Raw genomic sequence first — 20,320 nt, forward strand, 5'->3', positions numbered from 1 at the left:
TGCTGGCATGACATAGTTGGTGTAGTGACAACTGACAGAGTTGGGAAGCAAAGTACAAAAGTTCAACGTTGAGAATTATTGTCCACAAATCTGCGCTCACATGCATCTGGTGTCAAATACAAAGATGACTCAACCGTACGCGTTGAAATGTTGAATGCTCCTTCCGAAAGTGATCTTTAAAAAACTTAAAATCTCATAAACTTTTTCGATCTCCTGTGTTCTGTCCTTTGGAATTTCAAAATTAGGAGGTGAAAGGACGAAATCTGCCGTGTGTGTGAAAGTTGTTGTCATTTCATAAGTTGTTATGCCGAAATTGAAATTATGATAAGATGAATTGGAAAGAAAACATTGATCCACTGGAATGTAAAAGGAATTTAAAAAGTCCACAGGAATTAGAAAAAAAAAATTGTAGAAGATGTGGGCGTACAAGAGGACTTGATCATAAAAAAACTCAAGGGTCATTCAACTAAGAAAAAATAAAGCGGTTGCTAAAAGATAAAGTCATGAAGTTACAAGCCTAAAACAAGAAAGTCATGGTATAATTAATAGAATCATTTGGTTACTTAGATACCAAGTTGTTCTTGGATTATAAAAGAAACTCGTTACCCTCAAAGAGGGGGACGAATAAAGAAGGAAAATTCAGTGAAGGGGCATGTATTTGTTTTATTCCATTTTTCTGTTGTTAGAAAGTGATGAATTATTTTCCTTGTAGTATAAAAATTCTGAGTTTATGTTCTTTCTTAATTTATATTGCTTGTTTTTAAATAAAAATAATTTAATTTTAACTCATTCAATTTTTTGTGACATTAAAAGAGTAGCACTCCTACTTTTTGATGTTGCTTAATCATAAAATTTAATTGAATAATCATTAATTTGTTATCTTAAAAGTTCATAGTTTTTATTTATAAAAAATTGATTCAAGTATCAATCAATAACATTAACAAATAAAAATTCTATCTTCAATATTATTGGATTGTGAGGGTCTAATGAATAATCATTTTGCTAGCTTAAATCCTTGGGCTACATTTTTTATTTTGATAAAAAATTTTAAAAAAAATTCTTTAAAAAAATCAAATGTGCTCTTTTTAAAATAAATGAAAAGAATGTTTTGGTGTAAAATAAATATATATAAAATTATAAAGATTTTGTGCATTTAAATATAGGTTCCATTTTTTTAATGGACACTTTAGGGTGTCAAGACCTTTCCTAATCCACTCCCCAACCTATTTTTTGTTCAAAGACCATTATTTTTTGAGGATTTTTCAATGTTTACGTGTGTATTCTGGTCACGTAAACTTTTTCTTCCTATTCTTTAGGCTTGTCAAATAGATAGATTAAATAATTTTTTTTATTTAGATTACAGTGGATGGATTATTAAAAGCAATCCGTTAATCATTTATGATCTATTAAAAAGTCGGATAGTAATTATTTTGTTTATCTTTTAATTAGAATACCATTCTGTTAAACAATCAGTTAATCAATTTAGCATCTATTGAGAATACTATATATTTCTGTCAACAGTTCATAAGAAAAAATGATGCAGGTTTATCTTTTATCCTTTCCATAAGATTAATTTATCTTTTAGAATAATCTATCGTTTAGTTTATTTATTTTTAGATTAATTTATCTTTTAGTTTACTTTTTATTCGTGAACACACATATTCAAATAAATAAATAATAAACTATTCAACCTATTCTTTAAAAAGATATTATAAAAGGTAAAAAATAAACTAAGAGATTAATCATCGATTATATATCCGTTGAATGAAATTCATCCAATTCATCTTATTTATAAGCCTTTCCCTTTACTTGGTCATCCTCATAACTCACAAGCCACGATGGTATTCATCTTTCCCTTCCTTTAATTATGCGATTCGTTACAGTGCAAAGTGTTTCTAGCTTTTCATTTTCTGATACTGCTATATATTGAAAACGGGATATTGGAAACGATTTTTGTTTTGGTTTTTCACCCATGATATTACATTATTAATGCTGTACATGATTCATATTTTATGGACAACACAAAATGATAGAATAAACATAAAAGTCATTTCTTGTTGGGTTACAAATGGGTTGGGGTTGTATATGTGTTTCTCTCATATCCTTCAGAATTCTTGTTGTTATTGCTAACAACAATTAACTTTTATTCTTCTTTTTGGACAACTATCTCTACTTTTTTGGAACAAAAAATTGCATGTGAAGTTATTGATATCAGTATTATCTAAAATAAAAAATTGAAGCATTTGTACGTCTAACGTTTTTGTGGACAGGCACCAGGAAAAGGAAAAGAAACATAGGGGGAATTGGTGGTGAGGACACAGGAAAATTATAAGAAATACAAAAGATGATAGGGACAGGATCAGTGAGTTACCTATTCACGTTTTCCTCAGAATAATATTGGAATTTATGAACACAAAAGATGTTGTTCGGCTTTGTGCTTTGTCTAAAAGTTGGAAGGATTTTTGGAAACGTTTAACTACTCTCTCAGTTTTGATTCTTGGGAGTCAAGTATTTTCAATTGCCACAAGTTTGTGTTCGAGGTTTTGTCTGGTCGAGATGGTTAATTCCATTCCTCTACTTAATCTTGAGATCATTCTCCGCACCGACCTCGAACAACTAGATGATATATATCCTGAAATATGGCGTGTCTCACAACATCCAGCAATTGAAAATCTTTCTTTTTGTGAACCATAGATTCCATTTGGTGTTTCCCTCTTCTATTTTTTCTGTCCAACTATGACATCTCTTCGCTTTTCCCCTTCCTGAAAATATGCTGTGTTAAAGTCCTTTGGATTAATAATTCTAACCCGGATCTTGCTTACCCTATTGATGGTTACAAAATTGTGTTTTCAACTCCGAGTCTTGGTTTTCTCACTATCAACAATGTTCATCATGGTCACCAACTTCCCTCCACGTGTAATCTTTCATCTCTTGAAGTAGATATTAATGTCAGTGTTTCGCCATGTTCTCCATTCTTTAAAAGTTTGTTGCAAGTGCTTGCTAATGTTAACAAATTGACACTTTCTTGGAGGACCCTAGGATGATGCTATTTTTAATTTTTACTTTGTATGTTTTGTCTTTTTCGGTATGTGTTTGAAAGTATTTTTTTTCTCTACGATTTTAAACTTATTATCTATTCTAATAAAGTGCTGAAAGTTATATTCCTATTTCTTGCTTAAATAATTTAGTAAATATTTCTTTTATTTCCCTTTCTTTCTGATGCTCTCTTGAAAGAAACTATAGGATGTTATATATATTGTGGGGAGTGAAAAACACAAACTTTTCTTATATATTCTTTTGAACGTTTACTTAAAATTCTTAAGGTGAAGATTTTTTTTAAATTGTTTAGTTTTTTATTTCATTTTATTATTAACTTATTCCTTTTTTTTTTCGGTCCAAGATTAACGTATTCCCTTATTCCTTTTTTTTTTCGGTCCAAGATTAACGTATTCCCTTATGCTCTCTTACATTAGATTATAGATTGTTACACTGTGAGTGCTCTGTTTGTTATATATGTTGTTTTTAATTGACTTTCACGTAAGATGAAAGTTTTTAATTATAAGAAACTATTAGAGTGAAGCAGGGGAACAAAAATCTTGCATTGATATTAAGAAATACATTCTTTGGTGATGCAGAAACAATGTTGTGCCATTTGCAGAGCATTATTTGAGAAAATAGTATCAAATAACGACATAATCAATTGGTGTCGTTTGTGTGTGTAAAATACAAAAGCAAGTAGCATAGCAAGAGCAGGAGTTTGAATAAGAAATAAATGTTGAGCATGTTAAATCAACAAAACAAAATTGCAAATAATGATTTAACAATATGGCAGAAAACAAGCATGTGATCCAACACTAAGGTAGAAAATAAAAGCATATCAGTCAAATGGCAAGCCAGGACAGAAAAATATTTATTTAGTACTTTGCATAGACTAATAGTGATTAGGAAGGGAAGGTGGAATCTGGGTTTGTGGAGTAGGTCTAAATTCCTAATAATTTGCATATAATATTTCCGTTATGTATTTTTAATATTTGTTAACATGTTTGTAATCTTTTGTTTATTGCAATCAATTACTTATCTCATTTTATGCACATGTAAGTAGTAAATTTATAAAATATTTTTGTCAATTTTATAAGTTAGTTGTTTTTGAAGGAAAATGAACATTGGGGAAGTTGAAGTTTCCTTGCTGAGCTGTAGTCTTAACAAATTCCTAACAACAAACCTACAGGAATATTTCCTACCAGTTAGACGTAGAATAACCAATTGATATCCTTGGACCTTGGGAAAAATAATCTTTGAGTAACTATTCCAACATAATGCAGTGACATGTGGTTCAAGTTGAAGAAGTCAGCCCTTAATATGGCTGGACTTTGTGGATTGTCCAAAGGTTCAAGGTGAAAAAACGGAGCACCTTGAGATGGACTTGATGGAGTGGGCTATGGGTTGGGATATCATGAACTAGTACACTTGATTTTTTTTTTTTAAATGTTGAACTTTTATTGTTTACATAACAAAAATTTAATGAAAGGATTGATTATAATAGTTAAAATTTGAATTTTAATGACACCAAATTTTCATTTTAAGCAGTTCTATTGAAGAAAGGCACTTGCGGCAGTATAAATAATAAAAAGAAGTAAGTTTAATATGCAGAAGCAAGAAGCACTTATACAATTAACTTGTTTCATATATGTGTTGCATGATCATGAATTCCTCCATTATTTATGCGTTGCATGCTTGAATCTCTCTTGAAATGAGATTTCAAATATTCACTTGTTGTTGGGTAATGAAATCCAAGGTCCGATTCCCTGGTGGTATTCGAAACCTCACTTTTTCAAAATCTTAACTTGTCCAAAAGTTCATTCTAATATTCTATACCTGATTGGTTATACGGTCTTCGTCATCTCAAGTATCTGGACCTAAGGTACAGCAACTTGCATAGGACTATTTCTTATGTTCTAGGAAAATTTTCTCTTGTTGAACTTGATTTATCAATCAATCAACCTGAAGCAACCATTCGAACTTCTTTGGGTAATCTATGTAACTTAAGGGAGATTGATTTCTCATATCTCAAACTCAACAAACAGATTAATGATATTTTAGAAATTCTAGCTCCTTGTACTTCCCATGGACTCACAACACTTTCAGGAAATTTGACGGTTTGTTACCGTTCAGGGGCAAATCTTTTCCATTTCTTACCATATGGAAGTATTTTCTTAAATTATTTTTCAAAAGAGGATAAGTTGTATTAGTTGTTACTGAGTTAGAAGTCGTGATATCGATTATGATTTATTATTTTTTTCTTTTTTAACGGAAATCATAAAATTATTTATGACTTTAATGCCATTTTTTTATCTACAACTTTAAAGTTATTATTTTTTAAAAAAATTTATGAATTCAAAGTTGTAAGTGTGACACCCTTTACCCCGACATATATATAAATAAATAAAATATATAAAAATATCGGTAACCAAATTCACACAGGTAAAAGGTTCACATTCACTTCACTATCATTAATTAAAACTTATTAAAACATATTCGGCTCAAAATAAGGCCGTCAAAATTTACAAAAATATTTTTGTTAAATCAGTGAGATATAATAAAGTAGACTAACATCATGCAATTAATATAAAACTTATGTCCCACAGTCACATCCTATCAGAGCATTGTGTCCCGACGTCCTTCAGCACAAGGTTTCTTAAATCACTTCACCTAGCCATCTGCTCCCCCGTATATAAGGTTCAAGATTATCACAGGATCCAAACACAAACAACACACAAGAAGTGAGTTATCACATTCCTAACTAATAGAGAAAAATAAAACAACATATAGGTATAAATATTATATAACAAAATACAATTTACTTGAACATAACTCATATTATTTCACCACACGTCTCATTCGTTTTCACAATATTTGCATACTCAATAGTCAAAACACAATATCATCAAATCAATCAATATAGAACAATACACAAGCGTTATGCAGCAGATATACTAAGACTCAATCTTATATGCAATGTAGTACCATGTCAGTAAAAAATCTCGTCGCCCTTAAAGGGTCTTAACATTAACTCATCACCCTTAAAGACTCTTAACATTAACTCATTGCTCTTAAATGGTCTTATAGTCGTGTGATTGTACAATCTATAGTTTACAACTCAAATGCACACAACATCTCAATCACGTGCATACTCAGTTTATCACATACACTCGATCTCAATTATAATGTTATAATATCAAAATAGCATGTTGTCACACCTCATGAATCATATTCACTTTACCTATGAACTATGTAATACTTGACATGGACTATGTGAAGTGTCCTAAGGTTCAAGATGAAAAAATGGAGAGCCTTGACATGGACTTCATGGAGTAGTCTATGGTTCAAGTTGGAAAAGTGGGGACCTTGATATGGATTTGGTGGAGTGGCCAGCGGTTTGTCTAGGAGAAAATTTTGTTTTTCATTTCTTTTATTTTGAATGATAAAAAATTGATAGTTTAAAATTAATTATGGGTTCAAATTGCAAGTAATAGAATATTTGAATTTTATAATGCAAGACTTTTTCTTATTTACTTAACACAGGTATAACAAAAGGATTTGATGTAAGCTACTCAAATATTGAAAGAATTATTAATATTTTCGTAAGATAAATTTTTCATTGATTTAAGAAATTATATATGGTAAACTAAAATAAAAAATGTTCATTATTTTAGTATTTGGCACAAGAATAAATTATATTTCTTTGTAAATTGTTTAAGTTATCGTATGAATTTGTTTTTTTTTAGAATATTAAATTGAACATGAGTATTTTTATGATTGTTTAAATTTGGCACTTGCAATTATTTAAAAAGTAAAATGGAAATTAAAATTATATTTCTCCTCTTATTTACATTGATATCTTGTAAAAAATACAAAATACGATACTGGTTTTTTTGAGAAAAAAAGTTAATATTCTTTTTCACACTTCTTTTTATATAACTAATTAATTTTTATATGATAAAGAAAATAATATTCAGGTTTGAATACAATTAGAAATACATGACACGACAATCTTTCCAATTGATGACAATTAAATTTAGTCTTTTTTCATATATAAGAGAATATTATTTTGTGAATTGAAAAATTGATCAAAATTAAATAGCTAGATTGTAACAAGAGAATCTTTTTTTTTTATATAGATTTTTGAACTGAAATAGTCTTTAAAGTACACCATTTTTCTATAATTGATTTATTCATCAATTATATATTTTTTTTCTTGCTTGACGTAACTTGCAACATTTATTGTGAATGACAAGGAACTTGATAGGAAGATAGTGCAGTGACCTACGGTTAAAGGTGAAGAAGTCAGACCATAACATGGATGGACTTTGTGGATTGTCCAAAGGGTTCAAGATGAACAAATGGAAAACCTCGAGATGGACTTATGGTGTGGGCTATATATGTTTAATTTAGAAGACAATTTTCTTTTACATTATTTTTAGTTAGAATATTGAAAATTTAATAATTTAATATTAACTATGGCTTGGGATATCATGAAATAGAAGACTTGATTTTTTTTTTTAAAAAATTGAACTTTTATTGTTTACGTAACAAAAGTTTAACTAAAGGATTGATTAAATAATAGTTAAAATATGAAGTTTAATGACACAAAATTTTCATTTAAGCAGTTCTATAGGGTAAATTAAAATAAAATGATTCTTATTTATTTTTGTAAAAAAAACTGTACCAAAAAGAATGTTTCTTATTTTAGTATTCAGCACAAAAATAAATCATATTTCTCTGTTATTAATTTTGATTTCTTTTATGAATTTAGTGTACATAGGAATTTTAAAAAAGGAGATAGATACAATAAATGCATAATTTTTCGTATTCTAAGAATTAATTCGGGAGAATTGGATAATTAAGTTGATAATTTTAAAAAGCCAGCTTAAAAAAAGAAGTGAATTACAATGTTAAAAAAATATTTTAGTATTTGGCACAATAATAAAAAAAGGCAAAAAAATAATGAAAGTGAAGAAAAAAATAGGCTTAAAATATAATTGTTGTCTTTTTTTTTAATATGTTATTTTATTTTTTTATTTTTTAATTTAAATATTTTATCTCTTATTTTTTTAAAATCTTGTAATTTTAGTCTTTTTATTTTTTAATTGAGATATTTTTAAAAAAAATATGTCATTTTATTCCATTTGATCAAATTCTTGTTTTTTAATTAGGATATTTTGTCCTTTAAAAGACAATAATATAGCTGGACTTTGTGGAGTGTCCAAAGGTTCAAAATGAAAAAATGAAAAACCTTGAGATGGATTTGATGGAGTCAGCCATGGTTTGTTTAGAAGACAATTTTCTTTTACATTATTTTTAGTTTGGATATTAAAATTTTAATAATTTAATATTAATTATGGGTTGGGATATCATGAAATAGAAGACTTGAATTTTTTTAAATAAAATGTTGGACTTTTATTGTTTAATTAACAAAATTTTACGAAAGGATTGATCAAATAATAGTTAAAGTCAATAATTAAAAAAGGAGATAGATAAATTAAATTCAAAATTATTTCCTATTTTAAGAATTAAGTCGGGAGAATTGGATAATAAAGTCAATAATTAAAAAAAGGCAACGTAAAAAAAGAAAAAATGAAAGAAAGACGCTTGCATCAGTATAAATAATAGAAAGAAGTAAGTTTAATATGCAGAAGCAAGAAGCACTTATACAATTAAGCTGTTTCATATATCCTTGTGTGATCATGAATTCCTCCTCCATTTATATTCTTGTCTTTGTCCACCTTTGGTTGTTCAGCTTACCATGCAGAGAGAGTGTGTGTATCCCAAGTGAGCGTGAGACACTTTTGAAGATTAAGAATAATCTGAATGATCCTTCAAATAGGCTTTGGTCTTGGAATCATAATCATACCAACTGTTGCCACTGGTATTGAGTCCTCTGCCACAACGTCACTTCCCATGTTCTTCAGCTTCACCTCAACACTACGTTTTCTGCTGCTTTCTATGATGGCTACTATCACTTCGATGAGGAAGCTTATGAGAAATCCCAGTTTGGTGGAGAGATAAGTCCTTGTTTGGCTGATTTAAAGCATTTGAATCACTTGAACTTGAGCGGCAATTATTTCCTTGGAGCAGGTATGGCAATTCCTTCTTTCCTTGGGACAATGACTTCCTTGACTCACCTCGACCTCTCTCTTACTGGATTCATGGGGAAGATTCCATCTCAGATTGGGAATCTCTCCAATTTGGTCTATCTTGACCTCGGAGGTTATTCTGTCGAGCCTATGTTAGCTGAAAATGTAGAATGGGTATCAAGTATGTGGAAGCTTGAATATCTTTATTTGAGTTATGCAGACCTATCCAAAGCATTTCATTGGCTACACACTCTCCAATCTCTTCCTTCTTTGACCCACCTATCTTTGTCAGGATGCACACTCCCTCACTATAATGAACCATCCTTGCTCAACTTCTCATCTCTGCAAACTCTCCATCTTTCCTTCACTAGTTATTCCCCTGCCATTTCTTTTGTCCCCAAGTGGATATTCAAATTGAAGAAACTTGTTTCTCTTCAATTATGGGGTAATGAAATCCAAGGTCCGATTCCTGGCGGTATTCGAAACCTCACACTTCTTCAAAATCTTGACTTGTCTGGAAATTCATTCTCATCTTCTATACCTGATTGCTTATATGGTCTTCATCGTCTCAAGTTCCTCAACCTAGGGGACAACCACTTGCATGGGACTATTTCTGATGCCCTGGGAAATTTGACTTCTCTTGTTGAACTTGATTTATCAGGTAATCAACTTGAAGGAAACATTCCAACTTCTTTGGGTAATCTCTGCAACTTAAGGGACATTGATTTCTCAAATCTCAAACTCAACCAACAGGTTAATGAACTTTTAGAAATTCTTGCTCCTTGTATTTCCCATGGACTCACAAGACTTGCAGTTCAGAGTTCACGACTTTCAGGCCATCTGACAGATTATATTGGGGCATTTAAAAATATTGAGCGGCTAGATTTTTCCAACAACTCAATTGGTGGTGCTCTTCCTAGATCATTTGGAAAACATTCATCATTAAGATATCTTGATCAGTCTACTAATAAATTCAGTGGAAATCCATTTGAAAGTCTTGGATCACTCTCTAAATTGTCATCTCTTTATATTGGTGGCAATCTTTTTCAAACTGTTGTCAAGGAAGATGATCTTGCAAATCTTACAAGCTTGATGGAGATTCATGCATCAGGGAACAATTTCACTTTAAAAGTAGGTCCCAATTGGCTTCCTAATTTTCAGCTTTTCCATTTGGATGTGAGATCATGGCAGTTAGGTCCCAGCTTTCCATCGTGGATTAAGTCACAAAACAAACTTGAATATTTAGACATGTCTAACGCAGGGATTATTGATTCTATTCCCACACAGATGTGGGAAGCACTTCCTCAGGTTTTGTATTTAAACCTCTCTCATAATCACATCCATGGTGAGAGTGGGACTACATTAAAGAATCCAATATCTATCCCCGTTATTGATCTAAGCTCAAATCACTTGTGTGGTAAATTACCCTATCTTTCAAGTGATGTGTCTCAGTTAGATCTTTCAAGCAATTCATTCTCTGAATCCATGAATGACTTTTTATGCAATGATCAGGACGAGCCAATGCAATTACAATTTCTGAATCTTGCATCAAATAATTTGTCAGGAGAGATACCTGATTGCTGGATGAATTGGACATTTCTTGGGAATGTAAATTTACAAAGCAACCATTTTGTTGGGAACTTACCCCAATCCATGGGTTCCTTGGCAGAGCTGCAGTCTTTACAAATTCATAACAACACACTCTCAGGAATATTTCCATCCAGTTTGAAGAAGAATAACCAATTGATATCCTTGGACCTTGGGGAAAATAATCTTTCAGGATGTATTCCAACATGGGTTGGAGAAAAGCTCTTAAAAGTGAAAATCCTTCGCCTTCGATCAAACAGTTTTGCCGGCCACATTCCAAATGAAATATGTCAGATGAGTCATCTTCAGGTTTTAGACCTTGCAGAAAACAATCTGTCTGGCAATATACCGAGCTGTTTTTGTAACTTGAGTGCCATGACACTAAAGAACCAAAGTACAGATCCTCGTATCTATTCTGAAGAACAATATGCTGGTAGCTCTTACTCTTCCAACTATGGAATAGTTAGTGTGCTACTATGGCTGAAAGGAAGAGGAGATGAGTACAAAAACTTTCTGGGTTTGGTAACAGACATTGACCTGTCAAGTAACAAGTTATTAGGGAAAATACCAAGAGAAATCACAGATTTAAATGGATTGAATTTTTTAAACTTGTCCCATAACCAATTGATTGGTTATATTCCACAAGGTATTGGTAATATGAGATCGATACAAACCATTGATTTTTCGAGGAATCAACTTTCTGGTGAAATCCCTCCAACCATTTCAAATTTGAGCTTTCTCAGCATGCTAGACTTGTCTTATAATCATTTGAAGGGAAATATTCGAACAGGAACTCAATTGCAAACATTTGATGCCTCCAGCTTTATCGGCAACAATCTATGTGGTCCACCACTGCCCATAAACTGCAGTTCCAATGGGAAAACTCATAGTTATGAAGGAAGTGATGGGCATGGAGTGAATTAGTTTTTTGTTAGTGCGACAATTGGATTTGTTGTGGGATTCTGGATAGTGATTGCTCCTTTACTGATTTGTAGATCATGGAGGTATGCCTATTTTCATTTCCTTGATCATGTGTGGTTCAAACTTCAATCTTTTTACTCATGTAGTATCAGTGTTTAGTGTTGCTTAGAATACACCGATGTTGTATCATTGTATTGGCAGGTTGATCAATTTATGTCAACAAATAAATTTAAACAAACTAATCCATTATATTTCATTTTTCAGTAATGTGTTATATTTAATGGATAAGAGTTGTACCGTGGGAATTGTTGTCATTGCATCTACATACACAAGTGTATCTATTTTTTTTTTTAAGTTATGTTTCTTTGAAATTTATTCATATGTTTGAATCTCTCTTGAAATGAGATTTCAAATATTCCCTTGTTGTTGGGTAATGAAATCCAAGGTCGATCCGATTCCCTGGTGGTATTCGAAACCTCACACTTCTTTAAAATCTTGACTTGTCTCAAAATTCATTCTCATATTCTATACTTGATTGGTTATACGGTCTTCATCGTCTCAAGTATTTGGACCTAAGGTACAGCAATTTGCATAGGACTATTTATGATATCTGGGGAAATTTGACTTCTCTTGTTGAACTTGATTTATCAATTAATCAATCTGAAGCAACCATTCGAACTTTTTGGGGGTAATCTCTGCAACTTGGGGGAGATTGATTTCTTATATCTCAAACTCAACCAACAGGTTAATGATATTTTAGAAATTCTAGCTCTTTGTATTTCTCATGGATTCACAACACTTGCAGTTTCGAGTTCACAACTTCCAGTCAATTTGACTGCTTTTTACCTTTCAGGGATATTTTTCAAAAGACAATAAGTCTGATCAGGTGCTACTATGATGAGTTAGATGCCATAAAATGACTCTTTGTTAATTGAAGTCATAAAATTATTTATGACTTTAATGTAATTTTTTTTATTTGGGAATTCAAAGTGGTTAATTTTTTTTTTTAATTTTACAACTAATCTTTTTTTAATTTTTTTAACTAAAGACTTTCAAACTGTAAGTTTATTTTTTTTATCTTTTTATGACTTTTGAAATTGTGTTTCGTTTTTTTTTACGTTTAAATTTTTTAATTTTAGAATTTTTTACTTACTTGTATTTTACTTTTTTGTTTTTAATTTTTTTCAAAAATTATAAAAAAATTATTTATTTTATTATTCAGTAAATATTTTATTTATTCATTTAAAAAATAAAATTCTATAACATTATTTCAAAATTATCTAAATTTTAAATATGTAAAATATATTAAATAAAATAATATTAAAAAACATAATATATTTTAAATATAAAATATATAATATATTAAATAAAACCATAAAAAATATAATACAAATCAAATAAAACTAATAGTATAAAATTTTTCCATTTTAATTATTTTTTATTTAACATATTTGGTTTATTTAAAATTTAGATAATCTTTTAATAATGTCATTGATTTTTTTTAAATGAATAAATAAAATATTTATTTAATAAATAAATAAATAAAATTAATAACATTTTAAAAAAAATGTAACAAAATAAAAAATAAAATACAAGAAAATAAAAATTCTAAAATTAAAAACTTTAAATGTAAAAAAAAAAAAACCAAAATGACTACAAAGTGGTAAAAAGAAAAATAAAATAAAAAAACAAAACTAATCACTTTGATATCATAATACAAAAACTATTAACTTTGAATTCAATTTTCTAAAGGATGTTACAAAACTTTAAAACTTCTCGTAATTGATTATAAGCCTTGTGTAATCGATTATAGACTTTAAAATTAAATTCAAATTTGTATGAACATTTTAGAAATTAATTTGGTCACAGGTAATCGATTACATTATCTGGTAATCGATTACTCGAGAGTAAATATTACTTTTATGAAATCTCAAGAAGCTCCTGGAAAATATTCTTTGGCCAAACCTGGGCATCATCAATTCAAAAACTCTTTCTAAGATTCTAGGAACTAAGTTCATCAATTATATTTCTGGATTGACTTGGATCAAACGTGAGAAGCACTTAGAAGCTCAGCCAAAAACAGTGTCGCTTAGAAGCCCGGATATGACGCTGACACCAAAACAACTCAATCAAGGGATCACCAAGAGAACACAGGCAGTGCAAAACCATCAACAATCTCTTCAGCAACCTCTGCAATAGCTGATAAAGCCATATCAGCCAAAAACACAGTCTCTTCCAAGCTCGGATACGGTGTCAACAACACCGAAACCACTCAAGCAAGCCATCAAGAGAACACACAACCATCAACAATCTCTTTAGCAACAGCTTGCAATAGCTGATAAAGCCGTGTCAGCAAAAAACACCGTAGCTTCCAAGCTCGGATATGGCAACAACACTGAAACAAAAACAACTCAAACCACTCAAACAAGGAATCAATTAAAGAACACAGGCAATGAGAAACCTTCAACCATCTCATCAGCAACCTCTGCAATAGCTGATAAAGCTTTCTCAGCCAAAAACACCGTAGCTTCGAAGCTTGGTTCTGGCGACACAGCAACAACAACACCACAAGAGAAGAGAACTGACCATGCTGCTGCTCCTACAGAATATGGAAAAAGTGTTGCTCAGTCTCTGACAGAGAAACTAGCTCCAGTTTCTGGAAAAGTTGCTGGTGTAGGAAGTGGTGTGAAGTCCAAAGTTTCTGGAACTCAAACTAGTAGTGTGGGTGTGGAACAGGACAAGGGGGTTTCTGTGAAGGACTATTTGGTGGACAAACTGAGGCCTGGTGATGAAGACAGGGCTCTCTCTGAAGTGATATCAGAGACTCTGCACAAGAAGGAACTGCCCCCAGTGGAAGTTGCTGAAGAAGGTGTGCGAAAGGTGGTTTCTGATGCTGTGCATAAGAGAGACGATAATCCTGAGAGAAGAATGGAACATCAAAGAATACTGGGAAATGTAAGTGAGTCAGAGGAAGTGAAGAGAAGGTTAGGAGGTGAAAGTGTGGTGACAGAGAAAAAGTACCAAGAGATGTATGTGAATAGTCCAGGGAAAGGTGTGGTTGATAAGGTTAAAGGTGTGGTTGGGACATGGTTTACCAACCCAGCAGAGAATCAATCTTCACAAGGTAAATAACAATGAATAGTAGCTCTAGTTGTCTCCATGAGGTTTCTCTTGTTTGATCAATGCCTTTTGCAAATTTTACTTTTTTCTAAATTAGTTGATTGTATTCTTTTACCATACTTCTCTGACTAATTCTTTTGTTACTCTTCACATTCTGCTTGAGTTTTGCAGCTAGACAAAGATATTTTGTATCGATATTAAAATTTATTTTCTCTCTATTTGTTTATTATATTTGTCTTGTGACATTTTTTCTATTTTCTTATCTTGGAAAAAGTGTTTTGAGAAACAAACGAAATTATGATTATGTATGTTTCTGTTAGTCTTAAGACTTGATTCCAAGATGAATCGCAGTTATTTGTTTACTTGTTTTGGTCATGCTTGCATATTTTTCTATATGTTTTTTTTTTTCATTTTGTAAGAACTGTTTAAAAAAAAGTGGAGTATTTTTTATCCTAGTGGTTTTAGACTTCAGTCCAAGGTGAGTTACAATTTTTTTTTTTTTACTTTATTTTGGGTATGCTATTTTTTACTGAAGCAAAGTGCCAAATAAATTTTGAATTTGTGGTTTGCATGGGTTGAAGATTCATCTATGAATTATGAGGCAGGAAGGGCAGAAGTGGAACAAGCTAACCAAGGTGCAGCAGGTGAAAGAAGGCTGCAGGAGTCATCTAATTGAAGAGGTGCTTTGAAGGAGTCTTTGCTTTGGGTGATTGTGTAGATTTTCTTAAAAGCTGTTTCTATATCTGTGTCTAGTTCTTTGTTGGAAGAAAGTTAGGATGTTCAAGTCACAGTAAAATAAAAAATTTGTGTTTTTTTTAATGTTTATGTAAATATCCAATTTTTTCCGGGTTTATTTTTATCTTTTAAATAAAAATATTTAAAATATTTTAGAGAAAAAGAAAAAAGAAAAATTATAGAAGATGTGACAGTTACAAAATTGATCATCAGAAAACTGGAGTAATGGTGATTCAATTGAGCAAAAAATAAAATATTAGTAAAAGATAACGTCATTGAAGTTGGTAGTCTAAAAACAAGGAGATGGTGGTATAAAGGAATCCTAAGTTGTTCTTGGAATATAAAAGAAGAGACGCACTAGCATACAAGGAGGGGGACGGAGAAAAAAAGGAGAATTCTGTGAAGGGAAACCCATAGAAAGATTGTTTTTTCGCAATTCTTTCAAAAGATGATTATGATGCTATAAGATCAGGTTTGTTCTTCTTCTTTTTTTTTTTTTTTTCTTTTCCCTCGTTCATTTGTTGTTAATGTTTGGCTTTCCTCAGATGCTGTTTCATTTTCTATTTGTCTCCATCACCCATCATCTACTCCAGATGCTGTTTCATTTTCTATTTGTCTTCATCACCCATCATCTTCCTCAGATGGTGTTTCATTTTCCCCCAGTAGGTGGACTAAATGAAAACAAGCTAGATGAAAGAATAGATATGAACCAATAAAATCTTAACAACAAAAAATCAAATCACAAAATCGAGAAAAGAAAAAACTGTTTGATGGGCTTCACTAGGTTTCACGAGTGGATTCGCAGTTGGATTGATCACAGTTGGGTTTTATGATGGGGTTGCAGTTGAGATCAAAGTTGGGTTCCTGCCAATAATTCTACACTATGAATAAAGATAAAGAAATTTCTACACTATGAATATTTGGAATTAATTAAGATTAGCTAATTCGATCTAAATAACAATATGCATATAGATAAAGAAATTAAAGGAAGAAATAAAAATAAGAAAATTAAGGAAGGAAATAAATGAAAAAAATAAGGGAAAACTTTTTGTTTGGGAATTTTAACAAACACGGATTAAATCAATGAAAAAATTGTTCAGGTTTAATTTTATTGGAGTTCCTATCACCTAATCACTCACATTTATATTTAATAAATGTTATATTATCATTAATTTATCATATTTTTTTAACATTAATTTCTTAAGTGAAGAGATCCAAATCTATTGATTAAACTATTAATCCCTTGAATTAGCATAATCAAACGATTTCCATTAAAATAAAGTATTTATTGATGTTCAGACATAAAAATTATTGAGTATTTTCCATTAAAATAAAGTATTTATTGATGTTCAGACATAAAAATTATTGAGTATTCTCTCGAATTTGTAGCTCAAAGAAATTTTTCTATTACAATTGAATAAAAAATCATACAAATAGGTAACCAAGTTAAAAATACATATTAGACGTAGAAGAAAAACAATTACAATATTTTATTGAATAAAAAAGTAATCATTACATAGAAGAACCAATTACATTAAACTCTAAGAGAAGATTGGTTCATGGCAATAAAAAAACATAAGAGATATACATCACATCCTAAAATGACACCAAAATCTAAGAATACATGATAATTATCACTCATCCAAAAAAAATAACATTAAAATTTTATAGGGACGAAAATGATATATTTTAGTCTATTTTTTTTCTTGCTTGATATAACTGTCAACGTTTGTTGTCAGTTGTTGTCAGTCATAAAAAACTTTGACATGGATTTGATGGAGTTGCCTATGGTTCAAGTTAAAAAAGTGGGGACCTTAATATGGATTTGGTGGAGTTGTCTAAGGTTTGTCTAAAAGACAATATTTTTTTCTTTTATTTTATTTTGAATAATAAAATTTTGATAATTTAAATTAATTATAGTTTCAAATATGTAGTAACAGACTTGAATTTAATAATGTAAGACTTTTTGTTGTTTACTTATCACACATGTAATAAAAGGATTGATTTAAATAATATTTATAATTTGAAGACTCATTATTAAACCAAATTTTATTACCTTTATTGTAAACTACTAATGTTTTTTTTTTATAAAAATATTAACATTTACTTAAAATAAAATTTTTATTAATTTAAGCAATTCTACACGTTTGTTAACTCGTTGTCAAGTATAACAAATTTGTCACACGTAGTAAAGTACTCAGAAGTCTGAGTGTGGAATCCACAACCAATGCATGCATACCTTATTTAAATCTTAGTTAGGAGTTACCCTCTCCCGAGCGTCTTACCCCCACAATCAATGCATGTATACATACCTTATTTAAATCTTAGTTAGGAATTACCCTCTCCCGAGCATCTAACTCCTAACAGAATATTGTTTTGCTTGTAATCATATCTTCCCGAGACTTCCTCATATTTTGGATATTTTCTTGATCTTCGTCTTCTTTCATCTCTTTTTTCATATCTGCAAGCCATAAATAAGAAAAATATCTAATATTAATATTTAAGCCAAAGATAACTGCTAAATAAATATTTTTAAAGATATTTTTAATATATTTTTATTATCAAAATAATTCATATTTAGTAGTTATCAACGTTAAACTAAGAAAATAAAATGTTTCTTATTTTAGTATTTGACACAAGAATAAATTATATTTCTTTGTAGATTATTTAAGTTATCGTATGAATTATTTTTTTAAAATATTATATTGAAGGTGAGTATTTTTATGATTGCTTAAATTTGGCACTTAAAATTATTTAAAAAGTAAAATGGAGATTAAAATTATGTTGCTCCTATTATTTAAGCTGATAACTTGTGAGGAAAATAAAAAATATGATACAAATTTTTGTGATAAAATAATTAATATTCATTTTCAAATTAATTAGAAATAGACAATTAACACAAACAACCTTTCCAAATAATGATAATGAAAACTGAAAAACGTATGCATGAAGAATGCAAATCTTCATAAGTTGGATATTTCAATAAATTGTAAATTTATTTTTCTCTTCTATCACTATTCTTAAAATATCACCACACAAGTAAAAGAAATTCAGGCAAAGACTTTAATATATGAAGACCTGTGGTCTAACAATAGAATAGCTAGGACCATCGATAAATAATTTAAAAAAACATGCCACACTTCTTGGTAGATCATATACTCTAATTTACATTTTAAGTTAAATATGATCTACAATACATGGAAAAATTTGGACCAAGACTTATAAAAGGAAAAACTATGATCTCAATAATTATGATAGACCAAGTTAAACAAGCATTTTAGACTTCTTTGTATCTCACTAATTAATTTTTAATGAAAAAGTAAATAATATTCAAGTTAAAATAAAATTAGAAATAGTCGACACAACAATCTTTCCAATTAATGATAGTGAAAATTAGTCTTTTTTCATGTATAAGAAGAATATTATTTTGTAAATTAAAAAATGGATCAAAATTAAATAGCTAGATTGGAACGAAATAGTCTTTTTTATATAGATTTTTTTAACCGAAATAGTCTTTAAATTTAGATCATTTTCCTATAATTGATGTATTCATCATTTATAATTTTTTCATTGCTTAATTCTAAAAATTTGTTGTCAATGATAGGGAAATTGATATGAAGGTAATATAGTGTCCTATATGGAGGACCTTGACATGGACTTCATGGAGTAGTCTATGGTTCAAGTTGGAAAAGTGGGGACCTTGATATGGATTTGGTGGAGTGGCCAACTGTTTGTCAGGAGAAAATTTTGTTTTTCATTTCTTTTATTTTGAATAATAAAATTTTGATAGTTTAAAATTAATTATGGGTTAAAATTGCTAGTAATAGAATATTTGAATTTTATAATGCAAAACTTTTTGTTATTTACTTAACACAAGTGTAACGAAAGAACTAATTTAAATAATAGTTAAAATTTGAAGAAGAATTAAACTAAATTTAATTACCTTTTATGTAACTAAACTACTCAAAATATTAAAAAATTATTAATAATTTCTTAAATCAAAATTTTCATTGATTTAAGAAATTCTATACGGTAAACTAAAATAAAAAAATGTTTCTTATTTTAGTATTTGGCACAAGAATAAATTATATTTCTTTGTAGATTGTTTAAGTTATCGTATGAATTTGTTTTTTAGAATATTATATTGAAGGTGAGTATTTTTATGATTGTTTAAATTTGGCACTTGCAATTATTTAAAAATTAAAATTATGTTTCTCCTCTTATTTAAGTTGATAACCTATAAAAAATATAAAATATGATACTGATTTTTTTGAGAAAAAAAGTTAATATATATTCTTTTTCACACTTCTTTTTATACAACTAATTAATTTTTATACGATAAAGAAAATAATGTTCAAGTTTAAATACAATTATAAATATATAATACAACAACCTTTCCAATTGATGACAATTAAATCTAATCTTTTTTTCATATATAAGAGAATATTATTTTGTGAATTGAAAAATTGATCAAAATTAAATAGTTAGCTTGGAATGAAATAATCTTTTTTTATAGATTTTTTTTTATCCGAAATAGTCTTTAAAGTACACCCTCTTCCTATAATTGATTTATTCATCAATTATATTTTTTTTTCTTGCTTGACTTAACTAGCTCGCAACATTTGTTATGAATGATAGGAAGCTTGATAGGAAGGTAATGCATTGCCCTATGTTTAAAGTTGAAGAAGACCATAACATGACTGGACTTTGTGGAGTGTTCAAAGGTTCAAGATGAATAAATGGAAAACCTTGAGCTGGACCTAATGGTGTGGGCTATGGGTTGGGATATCCTAAAATAGTACATTTGTTGTCAATGATAGGAA

The 20,320-nt window shown here is 29.7% G+C and overlaps 2 pseudogenes; both read left to right on the forward strand.

The window, feature by feature from the left end:
- Positions 1–8,705: 8,705 nt before the first annotated feature.
- On the forward strand, positions 8,706–11,898 carry LOC114388909 (annotated as a pseudogene).
- A 1,497-nt stretch (positions 11,899–13,395) lies between these two features.
- On the forward strand, positions 13,396–15,614 carry LOC114390024 (annotated as a pseudogene).
- The last annotated feature ends 4,706 nt before the right edge of the window (positions 15,615–20,320 follow it).

The sequence above is a fragment of the Glycine soja genome, chromosome 16, assembly GCF_004193775.1.
Source record: "Glycine soja cultivar W05 chromosome 16, ASM419377v2, whole genome shotgun sequence".
Classification (NCBI taxonomy): Eukaryota; Viridiplantae; Streptophyta; class Magnoliopsida; order Fabales; family Fabaceae; genus Glycine; species Glycine soja.